The sequence below is a fragment of the Cygnus atratus genome, chromosome 1 (assembly GCF_013377495.2).
Source record: "Cygnus atratus isolate AKBS03 ecotype Queensland, Australia chromosome 1, CAtr_DNAZoo_HiC_assembly, whole genome shotgun sequence".
In the NCBI taxonomy this organism is placed as follows: Eukaryota; Metazoa; Chordata; class Aves; order Anseriformes; family Anatidae; genus Cygnus; species Cygnus atratus.
In genome coordinates, this window is record NC_066362.1 from 142,539,391 (window position 1) to 142,546,713 (window position 7,323).

Genomic DNA, 7,323 nt, shown 5'->3' on the forward strand with positions numbered 1-7,323 from the left:
CCTCAAGTCCCCAGGCAGGGGGGACGGAGGCCGCAGCGTGGGGACGGAAGGTGGCCGCTCTGAAGGGCACCACCAAGAACAGGCCAGGGGGTTTCGGCATGGCGGTGAGCGCAGGGTGCTGGTATTAAGAGTTGGAGCTGCTGCTTTTTGTGTGCTATTGTGTGTGCCTTCAGCTCCCTCGTGGGGAAGGCTGGCTGCGGGATGGGCTCGCTTAGTTTCTTCTTGGCTGTGTTTTTTTATTTTATGGTGCTTTTTCAGCAGCAAAAGGCTAAATCCAAACTTTCTCCCCTCCCCTCCCCATCCCCATCCCCACCTTTATTTTATTTTATTTTATTTTATTTTATTTTATTTTATTTTATTTTATTTTATTTTATTTTTTACCCCTTGAAAGTGCTAAAACATAACCTGAATTGTAAAAACCCAAACCACATTAAAAGTTGCTTAGGTCCAGGCATGTGTTTTTCTGATGGGGTTTGTCCACAGGAGGGGAAGGGGAACTTGGAGGGCTGTCCGAGCTGTGCAGGTCACCGAGGAATCAGGGGGTCTCCCCTCTCTCTCCCCTCCCAACCCCCTTCTCTCTCACTCTCTTTTGAGGTTTTCTTTTCTCCCCTGAAAGGGGGAGGATGGCTTGAAGGGGGGTGGTCAAGGGGGGTAGACGTTTTCAAACGTGAGTTTGTGATGGAGGGAGCTCGCTCTCTCAGCAGGGTTTAGCCTCTACTCACTTTAAAACATAGAACAGCAGACAAAAAAAAGAACCCCATATAACAAACACTGAGGGAAGAAAGGCAGTGAAGTGAGAACCTGCGAAGACTGGAGTCCCCCTGAATCTCAGGCTTATCCAGAGCTCTAGCAGAGTGTTTTGCTTCTCTTCCCAACGGTTATAGGATGACTATCACAAGGCTACAGCACAAATAATCACGCTCCCTTCCATTTTGCATCTCTCTCTCCCTAACAGAGTTGAGATTAAAAGCCAAAATCTGAACGCAGCCCTTGCAGAGCAGCAGGATTGTGCCAGTACATATGTTTCCCACTCACGTGTTGAAAACTGTACCTTCAAACATAGGCTTGTTTCTGATTGCTTGCATTTCTTCAGCTGCAAGGGAAAAAAAAAAAAAAAAAAAAAAGCTAAACATAACTTCCCTGAATTGTTCCTATTGCGCACGTCGGTGGGGTGAAAAGACAGCGCTGCATCAGCTCAATACCTTCAAGGCAAACACAGGAGGGTTAGCAAGACACGCTCACTGGCATGATGGGCGTACCCAAGCGGAGATCTTTATTTTACACTTGGGATGGCTTGAACCGATTTGACACCAGCACCGAACGCCACAGCGTAATCAGTTTGGGAACAAACTTTCCTTCAGGGCAGTGCGAGGTGGATCTCTGCTCCTCGATGCCAGACGTTTGGGCTCTCCACGTGTCCCCTCGTTGCCTTCCTTGCAAGGCGCGTGGTGTAGAGGAGGATTTCTACCTATGGGGATGGTGCTTTCAGATCCAGCTGCTCTGCCATGCCTTCCAAAGCCCAGACACGGGGTGCCAGCAGAATTGGTCTTTCCTCAGAGGGAGCCTAAGATGAAATGGGGGGAAATGGATTAGAAAGGGGAAAACAGCTGGGGATTGCTGCCCTGGTCGGGAGTAGGCCTGCTCTTAAACCCAACATCAAGGCACCGCGATAGGCGTGTGAAATGACAAAGACAGACGCTATTTCTTCCCCAGGTCCATGTTGAGTGTAGAAAGCCAAAGGATTGTTGACTGTCTTGCGTTCGGGGCCATCCTTTCAAATTGAAATGAATTGATTTAAAAAAGCAGGGGCTGGCTAATGGGGAACCGCATGGCTGCTATATTTATGTGCAGAAAACCAAAATTTAAACAACTTGAGGCAGTGTGGGATGTAGAAACGTTTTATATATAGTAACCTTTTTGTTATTAGTTTTGGAAATGCTTGGTGATGCTTCCCTGCCAGTGCTCCATCGAGCTGACTGTAGAGCATTGAGCGCACGCTACAGCCGAGCAGGGGCTGTTTGCTCAACAACTCCAGGCTCCATTTCCAACTGGAGCACTACCGCTGTACACTCGGGGCTACTCGTATAAAGCCAGGTAGAGCACTTCGCCCAGCATGAGGCTGAAATACCAAAAGCAAGTGCCTGGTGGTAGAAGGCTTCAGATTGGGGTTTCTTTTGGCTGTTTTCCTTTGTTTCCTTGGGGTTTTCCCCCTCTGTGTGGCTGCAGGTGAGAGCCAGACGATGGGGACACCAGAGGTTGAGTTTGGGTCCACCTCTCCACCTCCCTGCCAAGCTCAAGGCATCCTGAATATTTACCAAGTACAGGAGAAATGAGAACTGCTGGGCATTGATCATTATTATATCCCTGCCCCGACAGAAAATGGGGCCAGGAAAGCAGAGCTGAAACTAATCTTTCTAAGAGGGGGGAAAAAATGGCTCGGTGAAGAATTGTGCTGGAGTAACATACATTTCTTTCATCTTCTAGATCTCTCATTCAAAACAGGGGCCCATCTGCCCGAGTGGGACATTTCTCAAAGAAATATAATAGATATTTGCTCCACAGACCACGCTAAAGCCACAGACCAAATGTAAGGTGCAAGGCTCTCCATTTGTTTCTCCCTCCCTCTCTCTCTCTCACACACGCCCACACACATGCAAACATGCATTTCCTTCTCTTCCTAAAATAATAAATTATCCACTCCCCAGTTCTGCTGCCTTCTCTATTTTATGCAGATCCATACCCAAATGTGTACAAAAATTCTTAACTCAGTTTGCCGAAATCGCCTAGATTGTCAGGGAAATTAAACTAAACAAGGAGCTGTGTGAAATGTTGAACTTTAAATACCATCCGCTACCTCGAGAAGAAGAAAATGAGTCAATAAACGCTCAGGTTTTCTGCTACGTTTAGATGACCGAAATTAAAGGAATAATTTTGTTAGTTTTTTTTTTTTTTAAATGTGGTGAGAGTTTCCTCGTGCTCTAGCAGTGCGCATTTGCAAATAATGCTCTTTTGGGCTAAAGGACGGGGTTAGCGTCTCCCTTAGGTGTTACCGATGGATATGAATGTGCCTAACCTTACGAATGGTAGGTGGATTTCTGTGGCTCCCAGGCGAGGTGACAGCACCATCCTCAGCGGCCCAGAAGAGGCAGCTTTTACCTGAAGAGCTAGGCTTGGGCTTGACGCCCTTGACGTTGCAGTGGGGTTTGGTTTGGGGTTTTCAATTGCCCTGCCAAGGCGATGTTAACGCCGCGTACAGCAGGGCCGAGGCCGGAGCCGAGCGAGCCCCGACATTAACAATGGCAGGAACAAAGGAAGGGGAACGGTCAGTCACCTTGACGGGAGATGCCCGCTTTGTTCCTCGGCCTCCAGCTGCATCCCGACGCCCCTACAGGGAAGCATCTCCTGGGAAGGAACGATCCCCTCCGGCAACTGTCCCAAACCCCCCGGCAAACAAACCCAGGCACCCTCCGCAGAGATGCCCACGCACCCCTCTCCGCACGGAGGCTGCCAAAAGGCTTCGCTCCCGCACTCCTGCTCGCATTTCTCTGCTCTCTGCTCCCCTGCCAGCGCCCACGGCTTCAGCCCCCGGGGCTCGCCGCGGGTGCCCCACGCGGGGGCTCCGCGCAGCTCCCACGCGAGGACGGGAGCCTTGCGGGACGGGGCGAGCCCCGGAGGCTGCCTCCCGGCCGCCGAAACCACAGTGACAGTGGGGTCTCCGCCCCTGGAGCCCCCTGCTTGTGAGCGGGGCAGGGGGATGGAGAGGGGGCTGCCCTGACCCCATCCTGCAACGCAGAGAGGGGACCCCCCGACCCCTCTCGGGGCTTTTTTCCCCCTTGGGGTCCGAGCCCGGGGGACCTCTTGGTTCTCCAGGAGGAGGTGAAGGAAACCTGGTGGGTGGAGGCCCGAGAAGACACGCAGAGATGCTGGATGCTGCCAAACCCACACTCGCCACTCGGCTGTGTGCGTGGGGAAAGGGGCTGGGGGTGGCCGGAGGCTAAAGTCCTTGCTTTAAAGGTTACCAGCTTGCTTGTCTGAGCTTCAGAGAGGGGGTAAGGGGGAAAAACGACCAGCAGGACGACTGGAGGTCTCAAGACACCGTAAACAGCCCTCGGAGATCCTTTTCCCTGGGATACACGCGTTGGGGAAGCTTTTCTCGGGGGGCTCTGCAAAAAGGCCGCCGAGCGCCCGTTTTGGCCCTGGGGCGCACACACCTGCAGCCTCGGGACCCCTCGGGGCTGTGCCAGGAGTAAAAAAAGCACGGGAAGAGGTGAAGGGAGGGGGGGGTCCGGATCCTGCCCCCCTCCCGCTGGGAGCCGCGGCGGCGGGGCAGGGGCCGGCCCCGGCAGCCCTTTATGCGCAGCGGTCAGCAGCCGGGTTGCGGCTTTGCAGCTGCATGCAAATAAATTCTCCGGCGATAATCTAATGCGGGTGCGCTGCCCCGACGACAAAGTGCCTGCACAAACGCAAAAGGGTGTTTTTTTTTTTTTTTTTGTTTGTTTGTTTTTTTCGGGCCGCCAACGTCCCCGCAGCCGAAGGAAAGAAATAAAAACAGGGAGGGAGAAAGTTGCTTAAGACGCGTGCTTCATCAAAAGCAGCCTGCTTTTGTGCTTCCTGCACCCCTGGGAGAAGACCAAGAGCCGCTCCAGCTGGACAAAACGATTCCACGCGTGACGAGCAGGGGAGAGGTGCCCTCCCCACCCGGCCGCCCGCTGCCACCTTGTCTCTCCCCTTCCCCCGGGAGAAATGCATCTCTTCCCCACATTTCCATTGAATTACAGCTGTGGGGGCTGGCGGTGCACACTGTTTTCCCTTGCAGGTAAAAGTTGTTTTGCTTCTTTGGTCTGCTGCTCTCCAAGAAAGGTCCGTCTGCACGTAGAAGGGGAGGGCTGGCTGGTGCTTTGCTTGCCCGTGTTATGCAAAAGCTGAGCAGAGTCAATGGGGTGGGGAAAAAAAAATAAAAAAAAGAAGAAGAAGAAGAGGGCGAATCCCTGAGAAAGAGTCGGAGTGGGAGACGAAAAAAAATCAAACCGCAAAAAAAAAAAAAATAAAAAATTTCCAACAACCTCATTCCAGAGGGAATGGAGAGGGATGGGAGGAGTGTAGTTTCTCAGTTTGTGGACTCCCATAAAAAAAAAAAAAAAAAAAAAAAAAAAACAATCGTATTGAAGGCTAGGGCTGGGAGGGGGGCAGATTTTGCTTTAGGGAGTGCGAGCTGGCCTCGGTGACCCCTCGTGTACCCCCTGAACGGGCTGGGCCCCCCGGCTGCCGCCGGCCCCTCTCCATCCCTCCTCCTTCCCCCGTCCCAAAGTTTGGTAGGGAGCTTGGGGGGGGGGGGGGGGGGGGAGCGTTATTCCTAGAGAAAAACACGTTCCCTGGCAGCGGAGGGGAAGCCCCCCCCCCGCCTGCCGGCTCCCCCGGGGTGCAGGCAACCGGTGCGTGCCCCCCTACCCCCGGGGGGGCTTTCCCAAACTTTGCCCAACTCTGCCACCAGCCGGCCCGGCTCGCTCCCTGCCCGGCTGGGCCAGCCCAGCCGCCGCTGTCCCCTGTGGGATTTTTTTTTTTCCTCCCTCCTCTCCCCCCCCCTTGACTCTCCTGCCCACCGCTGCCTCCTTTTCTCCGCGGACAAAGCAAAAGCCCCGGGCCGAAGCGGCCAAGCAAACAGAGCACGACAAGCTCCCACCTCTGCTGCCCTCTGCACAATGCGAGCTCTTGGGGGGGTGTGGGGGGGTGTGGGAATCTCCTCCGGGAGGTGCCCCTAGCTCGGCAGCCTCTGCTCTGAGCGGATTTCGGCACCCGGAGCCTGGCACCAAAGCTGCCCCCGCACCTTCCCGCAACCCCTATGCGGGCACCGGGCATGGGCTGCGCCGGTCTCAGAGACCCCCGGGGGCAGGGGGGGAACCCAGGGGCATCCCCCCTTCTACGAGCAGCCTCCTCTCCCCTCTCTGGGAAACTGTGTTTAAAACAGCAGCCGAAACACAATTAATTGTAACTGATTAACATGGATTAGTTTGGCCTCCGAAGCACTTTAAGTCAATTCAGCAGCCATAATAATAATTAATCCATTAATAAGTACTATTGGTGCTCCGCCGCTAACGCCAGGAAAAGTTTCCCTGCGAAGTACAGGTGGCGGGGAGTGTTAAAATGAAAACATTCGCATGCAACTTTTTAACCAGAAGGGAAAGCACTTTGGTTATATTTGGAGACATGTGTCTCACACATTCACCCCCCCCCCTTTTTTTTTTTTTTTTTTTTGTAAACTATGTAAGAATAAACATTACAGCTCTGGGCTTTTAATTTCTCCAGATGGAATCATAAAGTACCTAGTAGATTTTTATTTTTTTTTATACTATACAATTGAGGACACATGTCTGCTTTTCCCACTGAGGACCGAGAAAGCAACTTAATTTGAAGGCACAACTACTGAACCGCACTGGGAGCGACACACTCGAACAAGTTCACTTTAAAAGGCAGGAAACCGCCGAGAGCGCAGCACCCAAAGTTTTTCTCCATCCCACTCGATCTGAGGGGGAAGAGCTCTCGGCTGACCTTCCCCTACAATTTTGGCATTCCGGATGGATACAGGAGTGCACGTGGCCACCGGGGGGAGGCTGCCCGGCCTCATCCCGCACTCTCGGTCCCGGGGGGATGCTCCGGGGGGGATGCTCCTGGGGGCTCCTCCCGCCTGCGCTCGGCTCCGCGCCCCCAGGAAAATAAGAATAACGATGCTAGTAGATAATAATAATAAAGTCCGAGGTGTCCTGCCTTCCAGCGCATTGTCAGGTTTGTGATGGGGATGACCAAAGAGCCCCCCTATCGCCCTGCAGGGAGCCCCCCCCACCCCCAGCCCCGCGGTTCTGACTTACATGGGTTCAGAGCAAGGGGCTCCCAGCGAGAGGGTGCGGGTGAAGGGTGGCTCCTTTACTTCCCCTACAACTCAGGTCCTGCCTGCGAGCCTCCAGCCCCGCGTCATCTGGGCACTGCAGACACCCGGCGTTAAATATGCATAAGGAGCAGTTCCTTTTCTTAAAGGAGAACTTACCCCGGCGGAAAGTTCACAGCCAAGCGCCAAGCTCGGGGGGGCGGGAGGGCTTTGCTCTGCTTTTCCCCCTCGGCGGCCCTAACCCCATCCTAAGGCAGCGGGGACCGGGACACTCGGGACACCGCCGGCACAAGAGCGGCGGCCCCAAATCGGACCCCGGCCACCGGCTGCCTCGCAGCCTGCGGGGCTTTCACCGAGCAGCACCCGCCGGACGGGGCCGGGCAAGGCAGGGGGGACAAGGGGGGGCAGGGGGACAAGGGGGGGACAGGGAGATAAGGGGGGGG

At 54.2% G+C, this 7,323-nt stretch overlaps 1 long non-coding RNA gene across 1 annotated transcript; it reads right to left on the reverse strand.

Moving 5' to 3' along the window:
* Positions 1 to 1,247: 1,247 nt before the first annotated feature.
* LOC118253604 (uncharacterized) lies at positions 1,248 to 6,981 on the reverse strand. The gene is made up of 2 exons (XR_004780469.2): positions 6,864 to 6,981; positions 1,248 to 1,564 (listed from the first exon to the last, which is right to left on the reverse strand). It is a non-coding gene; the product is annotated as an uncharacterized LOC118253604 (long non-coding RNA).
* Between the last annotated feature and the right edge of the window lie 342 nt (positions 6,982 to 7,323).